We start from the raw sequence: 13,181 nt of genomic DNA on the forward strand, positions 1-13,181 counted from the left end.
ACTTGTCCAAAACCAAATCAATTAAAATGAACCAGGCTAAATTCAAAGGTACATTCGACTTTTCAAATCATCAAAATAATTTACTCAAATCAAATCAATCCTCAACGGATTAAACTCAGATTTCAAATCTTTAAAGAATCAACTTCAAACATTACATTCCACAAGCCGCACAACAATTCAGCCAAATCAACATCCATAATCATTCGAGTTAATCAAACAATACATAAGGCAGATAAAATCACCAAATACACAATATCTCACATCAGTACCCATATGTAATAATTCCAATACATAAAACAAAGTGTTTGGAAAGCGCCCCTACCTCAAAAAGCAAAACCATAGCCCAAATGCCTCATCAAGTCCTTTTCGCCTCCAACCGAACTGACGGGAACCAAAACCTCAGCCCCCAGCCACTTTTGCAATAACCATAGCAACACTAATCGCAACATACAATAATCAGGACTCTACTCCACGTTGTCAAAACTCGTATACATTAACCATACACAACAAATTACTAACGTGAGGCTTTCCAAAACATACTTACTTACCGAATTAACACAAAGAAACAGCTGCGACTCCGAACTGACCCGACAACAGCCTTGTAGCGGCAAAAGCTCCGGTGGCTCAACAACAACCTTAGTTTCGACGCACATTTATCAGAACTCAACCCTGTGTAACCAACATCTCAGAATCTCTAACGAAGTATAACAGGGCACTAACTTTAAGGGGTTTCGGAAACCAAATGCTTACCAAGAAAAATGGTTTCTGGCGGCCACAATACCGATCCCGGCAGCTAAAAGCGTGGCGGCCATGACAACAACAGCAATGGAGTTTCAAAGGTGGCAGAAACCCCTCCTTCCACGGCTCCCGTGGTGGCTTCCGATAGAGACTATAGCGGATTTGAATGGCGGTGGCAGCTAGCTTCCTTTAATGGCAACAAGAACAACGGCGACGCCCAAGGATTCCGATGGTGGCGGCAGCAGACCAGAGCACCAGAAGCAGAGGGGATTCATCTAGCTTCCCTCTCACACGTCCGTTCCACAGCAGTGGCCTTTATCCCACCCATGAGCTCCTCTCTCGGTGGACCAAAGAAGCAGAAACGGAGCGCTATCGTGACTTTCTCTAGGAAGCCGGTAAGGACGACGACAGCCCTAGCAGCAGCAGCGGTGGGAGTGGCTTCATCAGCAGCAACCAGGCGCAGCAACGGCGTGGTGGCGACGCAGCAGAGGCACGCGACGGTGACAGGCGGCAATGGCCTCCCCTGTCGTGCTCCCCCGCCCTCGGTCCCCTGTTCCTGCCCGATCTCCTTCTCTCTCTCTCTTCGTGCTCGCCCTCGGTGGCACAAGTGGCGGCGACAAAACCCTTGTGGTGGTGGCGGCGGTTTAGCAGGGACGAGCTTCTCCGGCTCGTGTGCAGCAGCGCCGTTGGGGAACACAGAAACAGCGGCGGCGCCAAGTCCTTCTCCCGCCGCAGTTCCCTGCCTCCCTCTCCACTGATCCCTTCCCTTGCTTATCCCCCTTCCCCTTTGTTTGTTTTTCGTTCTTCCTTTCCCTGTTGCCTCCGCGGGTGTGTGTGTGTGTCAAGGGTAGAGGGGCAGCAGCTGCTGCTACTGAGTGTGGGTGAAGGAACCGGGTCGGGCAACGGGTCATTGGGTTAGGGTTTCATTTTTTTTTTAAAGATTAGGGCTGAGGGTGATTTGGTAATTTCATATAAAATATGGATAATATAGTAATTAGAAATAAATTCTAATCCAAATGTATAAAAATACTATTTGCTCATCAATTTTAAAATTATTTTCAATAAAATGCCCAAATCTAAAAATTAGAAATAATATACTTAATTTTTTCATTTTTCAAAATAGCAGTAATAATATTTAAAATATTACTTATCTAATCCAAATCATATAAAATCCTTATTATTTCATAACTGCCAACTTTATAATTTGAATATAGAAAATAATCCAGTAATTGTAAAATTAGATAATAATCATAACTTATCTCAAGTTCAAAAAATCAAAACTTGCCTTAATTATCCTTAATAAAATAATCTCTGAAATTAAGGCTATAAATAACTATATGATTTGAGACTTGATCATAAAAAAAAGCTTTTCAAAGGTTCTGGGTCTTACAGGTATTGGCTTAATTGAGGCACATACAAGGTAAGAATCCTCAACCCTAGTAAATCCCTTAGTTAATTATAGCTTTGGTATTAAATTTTGGTATACATATGTGATATTATGTGTTAGGTGTGTATATATGTGATATGAAGTAAAATTAAAAACATTAGAAGCTTGGTTGGGAGATTGGGAGGCAGAATTGTGGTGTTGAAGGCATGTGAGCTTGCCTTGTGGGGTTGTCTTGGGTTATACGTAAAAATCGGCCAAGGTATGGTTTAGGTTTCTCCTATTTAATATATAATATCTTGTAAAAACTTAGGCTAGAGGACCATAGAAGATTGGATTTGAGTTTAGGTTTTAATGAAAATTGAGGTTTGAGGGTTTTGTGTAAAATGAATTTTTGGCCAAACTTCAGCGAGCTATAACTTAGCTTTCGGACCTCTAAATTGTTTCAAACATGTTTCATATGAAAATTGAGTCTGTGAAGTTTAGATCGTTCAAAGAACGGATGAAAAATGTTTTAAAACGAGAAAGTTATGCATGTCGAAAGTTCGGTATGTAAAATTGAAATTCTGCAGACTTAGCCATTTTTGACTAATCTGCAATGTATGCGTACGCGGACCCCTCCATACGCGGATGGACGTTTCTGTTTGGATGCATGCGTACGATAATGAGGTATTGCGTTTGCATGATGGACAAATTGCACTCTCACGCGTACACGTGACCCCCCCATTTTTAGAAAAAAATACACCCCTGTTTTCAGCAAATGGGATTTTAGTGTTTTTAACATAATTTTAAACCTCTAAACCTCTAATTCTTTTAACCCTAGATCTTATTAGTATGTCTAGTAATGAGATGAAGCTAGGAATAAGTGGTAACTTGAAGATGAAGAAAGTTCGAGAAGTGATGATTTAGGTATGAGGAGATAGGTTGTGTGTACACACACACACACACACACATACACACACACACACACACTTCTTATATTATAAGGCTGATTAAAGAAAGGAATAAAAGTTACATCTGAGCACTCTTTCTTGAAATACGACTCCAAAAGATGGTGGAAGGTGAGAATCCCCTTTTTTGTTCCTCCTGATATTGTAAAATCGCCCCCAGCGAGATGGCAGGTGATTAAGATCCCCTCCTTTGTTCCTCTTGGGCATATGAGAACGTACTTCCTAGGTAGATGCAAGGGTTATGATTTCTTCCCACTTGCTCCAGGTTGGTTAGTATAGAGTCTCCCTGGATAGATGCAAGGATGTGGTTTGTCCCACTTGCTCTGGGTTATGATGAACTATGTATAAAAGTGCAAATATAATATATATATATATATATATAAGTAAAGTTATAGCTATAATGAATGATTATAAAATGATTATGAATGAATTTGAATGAAATGAGGCTTTTGCACTTGTGTTATCTGAGATACGAGTGTCCCTGGATAAAGTACCGTGGCTTGCCACCACGTGTTCTAAGTTGAGACTCGATACTCTGTTGACCCTACGGCGTAAGAGGTGATCGGGCACTTATAAGTTTCCGGGAAGGTTAATCCCATTGAGCAATTATAATTAAATGAGAGAAAAGCTATGCATAGACTCTTGGGGATGCGTGTCAGGGGACAGTCCAGGGTTTAGCAGCCGGACTTGTCGGGTTGGCTTGATAACCGACAGATGAGACTCATCAGCCATAGGACAGGCATGCATCATATGCATGTTGTTTGAATTGCTCGTTTGTGCATTATTTGGGAGTGCCTAAGTGAACTTACTATGTTAATTATTATATTTGCTATCTGCAATACTTGTATTCTACCTGTGTTTGTTATTGTTTGCTTGGTTATCTGTGCGGTTCTCTGGTGTTAGAGGAATAGAGGAGGATTGAGGGTTAAGTTTAAGTTTTAGTTGAGATAGAAACCCTTAGAGGACCACCCTGGCTTATGGTTTCTACTTTAGTTCTTTAAGCTTTATAATCTGAGTGTCGGTATTATAGGATTGCCTCTGGCTTTCCCAAGACCTTATATCTTACGTATGCGGCACATTTACCATACTGAGAACCCCCGGTTCTCATTCTATACGGATATTTGTGGTTTTCAGATGCAGGTCAGGCGGCACTTCGCTGAAGCATTCTGGGAGCTTCTGAAAGCGAAGATTCTTTTGTACTTTTGGGACTTAATTTGGTTATGATGTATATATATACTAGCAGAAGACCCGTGCGTCGCACGAGTTGAAAATTTCTATTTTTTGTTTCGACTTTTTTTTTTCAGTTTTTTTGTATTGTCACTTTTTATGTTAATAAAAGTATTATTTTTGTTCAATTTTTATTAAAATGTAACATATTTATTTACTCTATCACTACTCCAAATACATTAGTATCCTTTCTTAACTTCTCATAGTTTGCATAAGTATCCTTACTTTTTGAAACATTCACTTTGATGAGCACTTCTTAGAATTAACTATAAAGATCCTGCCTCACAATACATTGTATCTTGTGGAACTTCATAAATTATGCGCAACAAATACAACTTCAAAATATAAACAACACAATTTAGAAGATAAACATAAATAAAAATCATAACTAATATAATTATGTACATAATTTTTTTTTTGATTTATCGTGTTAAAATCATTTATATCTTGGATAAAAAATTTATTTTACAAAAATACAAGTTGTCATTTTTCAATGCTAATAAAGATCTATCAAAAAGAGAGGGCCAAATGCACAAAAAGATGAAGAACTTAAGAATTAAAAAAAAATACTATTTTGAACTTTTATTTTGTTTAATGCTGACTGAAGAAAAAGAAAGAGAAAAAGAATCAATATTTGATATCTTTCGTCAAACTTGTTATTTTCCAAGATCAAAAAAAGAAAAAGAACAATAAGTGTAAAGCTTCTTTTGCGCAACTTCAACTCGTTCCTACAAATATCTCAACCAGTACTTTTTAATCAAAATCCTAACTTAGATGAGAGATAACGCACTATAGAAGACGCTTTTTTTATCTTTTATTTTTTTCTTTTTTGCTTTCTCTTCAATTCTTCATTTGGAATATGTGCGACGCACGAATGAAAAATATCTATTGCCAAAATTTACCATGATGAATTTCTCTCTTCTACCCAATTGTATGCTCTACTTACTCACAGTATCAAAATATACCCTTTATTACAACAAATAACATTTTGCTTTAATGACCACACTCTAATATCCAATTATAAATACACATGATGATCAAGAACTAATAAATTTTTGTTATTTATTCACCGAAACAACCGCAGCTGTAGGATCAAGTTTTAAATAATGAAAGATTCACAGGTAACTTAGTGGATCCACGAACATTCATGTTGGTCCAAAATAATCATTTCACTAGAAACAGCAAACTCAAATCCTATAAAACATGTAGAATGAAAGTGGAAAAAGGAATATAAGAAACAATAATAGAAGAGATTCATGACATATACTTGTCCTTAAGATAGAAGTACTTTGAACCTATAAATCATAGTCTTTCGAACAGTAGCTTATATCTTGCACCCCTACCAATCAACAGAAATTATAGCAAATATCTGATAAATGACAAATAGAATAAGAAGAAAAACACATTTAAATGAAACAAAATTTGAGACCTCGATATAAAAAAGGTAAGGAAAAACACATCTAAATATAAAAAACAAATAGCCAAAAAAATTCAATAGATTTAGACCACTATAACTCACAGATTCATCCACAAAATCATCTCCATCAAATTTGAGAGAAGCTGACCAGTGAAAGTAGGAACAGTCCAAAGTCTAATCACCCTAACTTTGAGGTTCATACTTCCTTTTCAGGATCAATCTTATTAACCATATCCATTAAAGTTTTCATCTTAAAATGCAATTAAAAGGATGGAAGATAAAACAGATTTCAGTCAATTAAACAATAATTAAGAAAAACATACAATAGCGCATGAATGTGAAAAAAATGTGACATGATCAATGGATTCATACTTTATTTATAAACACATATCAATTGAGTAATTTGAATTTTGAAATCCATAGAATTCTTATTTTAAGAGGAAAAAAAGAAGCAAGATAGAGATTTGAAAGATATTAATTGACCTTAGATATCAATCAAAAGATATTTGCAGGTCCCACTAAATAATCCTATATATAGGCCCTAAGCTAACAACAATTGATATACAAATAAATTGTATAAATACTAAGCTATATTAACCCTAAGTTATTCTCTATATAAATTGCAAGGTAATAGCAGGAGAGAGAATTGGATGAGAAGAGGATGAAAGAGAAGAGAAAGATAACAAAGACACAACATGAGGTAACATAGAGAAAAGCGAGAACCAAAAATAAAAAGAAAACCTATGATCTAGGAGTGGTAGACTTAGATGAGGATACCTTTTAGTATAGACATCATTATTTTATTAGGCTTTCTATATTATTAAATTTTCAATAAAAAATATATCATATTTCCAATGAAGATACACACAAGCTAATTATCTATGTAGTTAAATACCAAAAAATAAAGTGTCCATCAATCAAGTTCAAAAATTACGCTCAAAAGAAAAAAAGAAATTCAATCAACGAATGAAGATATAAACAAAAGAGAGTAACAAATAGTAATAAATTTCTTACTAATTTTTTTTAAAAAAATAGGACAACCGAATAAAAAATTTAAACTTCTCAGAAAAAGAATCGACATAAGATTGATAGCTAAATAGAGCAACTGCTCATGCCACTCTCCACGCAGCTCTAAGATTACGAATCTTATTAGCTCCATTGATTCATAAACTTAAAGTTGCTTGAAGAGTGGTCTGACCAACCCAACAAACTGATCAATTCCATAATCCAAAACTCGAAAACTTCAAAGAAATTATCCAATTAATGTGAGAAGTTGTAGTATTTGATTCTCATAACACAACGTTCATTACTCAACAAACAAAGACAACAAAAAAGAATGGAAAAAAAAGGTTTGAATTCATCTTCTCACAACCATAACAGATTTTTCAGTCAGAAGTATTTAAGGCTAAAAAATTAAATAAATAAGGAGTATTTCTAAAAATAAAAACCAAGCAAATAAAAACTTAAAAATGAACGGAACAGACAAAGAACAAAACTCAGAATAGTAACAAAATACATAACAATTTTTCATAAAACAACTTAAGGAAGCTAGCATCTGAAATTGGACTACAAAAAAATGTATCACTGATCAATATTTTTTAAAATTTTCTAACAGCCCTTTATAGAATAGTACTCTAATTATTTTTCACAATCTAATTATTATACAAATGAAATCTAGTTACCAAAAATACACAAGAGAAAAAACTAAAAACAAAAAAGGTACAAAGATAAATTTGACTCTCAATTTCTTTGTGTGAGAGAATTAAAAAAAATGGATATGTGAACAACTCAAGTACAATTCAAGCACTATAGGATCATAATAATAATAATAAAAGATAAACACTTATTCATCTTATTTCAAAAGAATGGCGAACAAAATCGAAAAATAAAATTAGCAAGTATTTTTTTTTGTTATAAATCACAACTTTGTAAGAAATACATAATAAGAAAAAACAATAAAAAAGGTAGATAGATAAATTTGATTTCAATTTCATTGTGTGAAATAATTCAAAAAAAATAGACATGTGAAAAATTGAACTACAATTCAAGCTCTATAGGATAATAAAAAAAGATAAATACTTACTCATTTTATTTTAAAAGAATGTCAAACCATACCAAAAAATAAAATTAGCAAGTACTTATTGATGTGCGGAAAACGATCCGACACAAAACTCACCGGCAAGTATACCGGGTCGCATCAAGTAGTAATAACTCACTTAGAGTGAGGTCGATCCCACAGGGATTGATGGATCAAGCAATTTTAGTGGGTGATTAGTTTAGTCAAGCTAACATTGATGGATTATGTGAAGAGTAACCAACAGAATGGAAATTGCAAGGAAAATTAAAGTGCAGAAAGTAAATGACAAGAAAGGAAAGAGCAAGAAAGTAAAATAGCTGAAACTTAAATTGCAAGAAAAGTAAATTGCATAAAAAGTAAAGGGGCTGGGGTGCTGGAAATTAAAATTCAACAAGAAAATGTAGAGAGCAATCAAGCAGAGAGCTATCTACTACTACTCCTCCCTAATGGAGCCAGCCTTTAGTGCTCTCTAATGGAGCTAACCCCCTAATGGAATGAAACCAATGCCTTTATATAGGCTTTTACAAACATGAAAATGAAAATGCAAGTGAAATTAAAGACAAATTACAATTAAATGAAATTTCTATTTTATCTATCTCTTGTGCCTTTGAGTGATGATAATGGGCTTTGCTTGCTTTGGATTTGGGTTGAAGATGGCCTCTGTTTGCTGTTATCCACGTTTGGGCCAAAGTTTGAGGTCAAACTTTGAGCCAAACGTGGATCCCTCTTGTTGCATATCAAGCCTTGGGGTGCTACTTTGTCCTCTTGTCAATGTTGCCAATTTTATGTCCACTATAGACTATGATATATGGTTGGAAAGCTCTGAATGTCAGCTTTCTAACCCAATTGGAATCACCTCAATTGAACATCTACAACTCAAGTTATGCTCCTTTGAAGAGGATAGGGTCGCTGGCTTTGGTGCCCAACGTTTGAGGTGAAGTTTGCCTCAAACGTGGTCGAAAACGCCAGTTCTGGAGGCTCAAACGCATTTTCCACCCCATACTATTATATATTTTTGGAAAGCCCTGAATGTCTACTTTCCAATGCCTTTGGAAGCGCATCATTTGGAGCTCCACAGCTCAAGTTATACTCCGTCGAAGGTGCAGAGGTCAGTTGGCCTCACTGCAGGTTGCCACCATGTTCGTTCATGCACATTTCGGGGCAGTTTTCTCCCTCAATTTTAGTGTCCACCATGCAGTGCCATATATGCTTGGAAAGATCTCGATTTCTACTTTCCATTGCTTTTTAAATCACCTCATTTGGAGCTCTGTAGCTCAAGTTATTCTTGTTGGAAGTATACCCCTTCAGGCTGTGAGGCGCCAACGTTTGACCTCAAGTTTGAGGCAAAACGTTGGCGCAAGCGTTGCCTTCCAAGAGTGCCATTTTTCTTCTTTTTGGCGCCAACGTTTGCCTCAACGTTTGAGGTCAAACGTTGGCGCAAACGTTGCCTTCCAAGAGTTTCTTCTTCAGCCAACGTTTGCCTCAACGTTTGAGGTCAAACGTTGGCTCAAACGTTGGTTCTTCTCCAGGGCATTCTTCATCTTCTTGCAACCTCCTTCCAAGCTTTGTTTCACCTATCATCAATCAACAATTGTATCAAAGCTATGCCATAATCATGAGAGTTATTCTTCTTCTTGATATATAAGCAATTATTGCACAAAAACTCATGAAAATGCATCAATTCATCCATGGTTGATTGAATCTAAGGAAACATGAATTTCTACCCAAATGGCTTACTTGTGACTCAAGAAAGTGCATAAAACCTAAAAAAAAACAAAGAAAAAGCATAGAAAAATATGACATGATGACATGTCATCACAACACCAAACTTAAACCTTGCTTGTCCTCAAGCAAGAAAAGAATCATGCAATAAAGATTGACAAACCAAGGTGAGAAGAATAGCAACTCAATGTTCATGGTAAGCTAGTTTTCTAAGCAAGCTACAATCACAAAAGAAATGTAAATGATTGATGCTTCTATCTAGCTCAATTTATAAAATCTTTTTCTTATAATTCTTCCTTGAAACAAGCTTTTGATTTATAATTTTTTTTTTAGCTTCTCCTTTTGGGTGCTTTGCCCCATGAGTTAATAACAAAACTACGACTTCTAAATGCTTTGTTTTCAAGTATTACCACTTGATACATAAGCACCACAAGCATTTAATTAGAGGACTTCATTAAGCTCATTTTTTTTTCTTAACTCTCTAATCATTGATGCTCAGAGCCTTGAGCTTTGAGGGAGTGCTTTTGCACTTTGAGCCTAACCTTGACTTCTAAGTGTTTTGTTTTCAAGCATTTGGCTTGATACATAAACACCACAAGTACTTAGCAAATAAATTGCCATTGGTACTCAGAGCCTTCAGCTTTCTCATTCTTTCCCTTTTTCTTTTCTTGCTTTATTTTTGCATTTGCTTCTTCAAGGTTTTCATGATTTTCAAAAGATTTCACAAAATGTCCTAGATGAAAACTTCAATTAAATAAAATCCAATGTAATCAAGCAACAATTAATCATACTAGCTTCCCAATACTTGTATGCACATGCTAAACTCTTCTTTAATTCCTTGTTTGTTCATGATACTTTATTGCTTTTGAATTCACAAAACTCAAGTTGGTAATCATAATGGCACAGCACCATGTTGCAATTTAGAAATCAAACTATGCCTTTTCATATACACATGCATACACAGAAGGTAAAGACAATCATGTAGTTTATAGTGCTTGAAACAAATGAGAGGAAAAGGAACTTTACAACCTTGTAGTTTATCTTCTCTATTGTTGTCATTTTCCTCCCATTCTCCTCCTTCCCATACCAACTCAAAATGCTTGCTCATCCTCAAGCAACTATTAGAACTGTGGCTATGGGGCTAAGATGGATTATGAATGTCTTACACAATGAAATGTTAGTAACACATGTGTTTCAAGCAAGCAGAATTAAAGATATGAGGGCACAGAGAAACAGAGACATTATTTTTGCAAATATAAGTTGGTGTGCATGATACATTGCATAAAAGTATAAGTGGCACACCAAACTTAGTGTGACACTTTCTCTTGGAATTGATGCAAGTATCCAGTAAAGATTGGAAGCAAATTTTTGTTGCATAGCAACACCAAACTTAGAATGCAACCATATGTCACTTTATTTGAATTAAAACTAAACAAAAGAAACTGTTATTTGTTGAATACAATCACCAAGCCAAGATTTGTCATGAATAAGGATCTCTTGGTGATGTATTAACAAAAGCAATTAATAAAAGAAAACATAAAAATATAAAGAAGTGACTAAAACAAAGAGAATGCAAACGAAATGTCAAAGCAAAAGAAAAATAACAATGCAAAGGCAATATGATTATGCAGACAAGTGATGTTGCTGGATGAGTTGCATAGAAAAATAAGTGGCACACCAAACTTAGAATCTTAGTGTGACACTTTCATGTAGAATTGATGCAATCATCCAAAGGAATTGAAAATAAATTGTTGCAGGGTAACACCAAACTTAGAATGTGATCATATGCCAATTTATTGAAATTTAAACACAGCAAAGAAAGAGAATAAACCAAACAGAGAAATGAAATGTTACCTAAGGTTGGGTTGCCTCCCAACAAGCGCTCTTTTAGTGTCATTAGCTTGACATATTGTTCTTCACTTTCTTCCTCTTCTTCCAGTTTGTTAAGAGGAATGACCTCAAGGGGGGAGAAGATTCAGCTACTGTCCCTTGTCTTGGCCTTTCCTCAGCAAGCTTCCTTTTGCAAATGGCTTGATTGATCTTGCTTGCTGGATCAGGGACAGGATTGGTGCTCTTGTTAGTTGCCTTCACTTCTTTGGATTCAAGTCTTGGTGGTTGTGTGATTGTTGGAGTCTTCTCTTCATCAAGAGTCTTTTGAATTGGTGGTTCCATGAGTCCTTCTTCTATGCAACTCTCTGCTTCAGTTGAGTGTGACTTCTCTTGCGTGTCTTCCTCCCTTTCTTCTTCATGATTTTCCATTAATGCCTCTGGGAGGGAATCTTTGTGTTTCATTGTCACCTCAAGTGGCTCTTGTGAATGTAAAATCCTTGGCTCATGTCCAAATACTTCCACTACCTCTTCCTTTTTCACTGAAATTTCACTTGACACAGAGGCTTCCTCATCTTGCTTTTCCACTTCTTCACCCACAAATTGGTCTTCATCCTCTCTGTTTGATGGTTCTAAGTTCCTCCTTGTTTGCTCTAAGGGCTCATTCATTTTCTTGAGGATGATTTCTTTCCAGGATTGGGGTTGTGTGTATCTTTCCACGAGTTTTCTATGTATTTTAATGGCTTGAAGGTAATCCTCATCTGGTGGTTCAAGAGATGAAGGTTGAGAGTAATTTTGGTGTCGTGGATATGTTGTGGTGAAGTTGTGTTGAGGGGTGTGGAATGAGTTGTGTGATTGATGGGAGGACTTGTATGGATTTTGGAGGAAACTTTGTGTTGAGGCATAATTAATTGATGAAGAATTTTCAAATGTAGAACTGGAGGGTGAGGTTGGGCAATTTCTCATTAGACTTGACTGCTCAGAATTTGTAGTTTCTTGGTTATACTCCCAGCCACCATAAGAATAATGACTTGAATCATTTTGTGGTGGTGAGAAATATCCCATTTGATTTTCTTGCTCATCTTGTGGTTCTGAAGCATTTCTCCATGGATTGGAGTGCTCAGAATGTGTATTCTCTTGGTGATATTCTCAGCCACCATTAGAGGGTGGTGATGGTGGGCAATATCCCGTAAAATTTTGATTCACCATAAGATGAGTTGAACTCCATTTATATTTTGTAAAACGCAACATCACTGAAAATTGAAATTACTTATATCAGAGATGAGAATTTCTTAGTGAGGCAAAAACACAAACACCTTGGTTTCAAGAACAAAAACAAAAAATGCTTAATCTAGACTTCTCACCCACTTAATCATTGTTGATCTAATCAATCCCCGGCAACGGCGCCAAAAACTTGATGTGCGGAAAATGATCCGACACAAAACTCACCGGCAAGTATACCAGGTCGCATTAAGTAGTAATAACTCACTTAGAGTGAGGTCGATCCCACAGGGATTGATGGATCAAGCAATTTTAGTGGGTGATTAGTTTAGTCAAGCTAACATTGATGGATTATGTGAAGAGTAACCAACAGAATGGAAATTGCAAGGAAAATTAAAGTGCAGAAAGTAAATGACAAGAAAGGAAAGAGCAAGAAAGTAAAATAGCTGAAACTTGAATTGCAAGAAAAGTAAATTGCATGAAAAGTAAAGGGGCTGGGGTGCTGGAAATTAAAATTCAACAAGAAAATGTAGAGAGCAATCAAGTAGAGAGCTATCTACTACTACTCCTCCCTAATGGAGCCAGCCTTTAGTGCTCTCTAATGGAGCTAACCCCCTA

Source organism: Arachis stenosperma, chromosome 4 (genome assembly GCF_014773155.1).
Source record: "Arachis stenosperma cultivar V10309 chromosome 4, arast.V10309.gnm1.PFL2, whole genome shotgun sequence".
NCBI classification, from domain to species: Eukaryota; Viridiplantae; Streptophyta; class Magnoliopsida; order Fabales; family Fabaceae; genus Arachis; species Arachis stenosperma.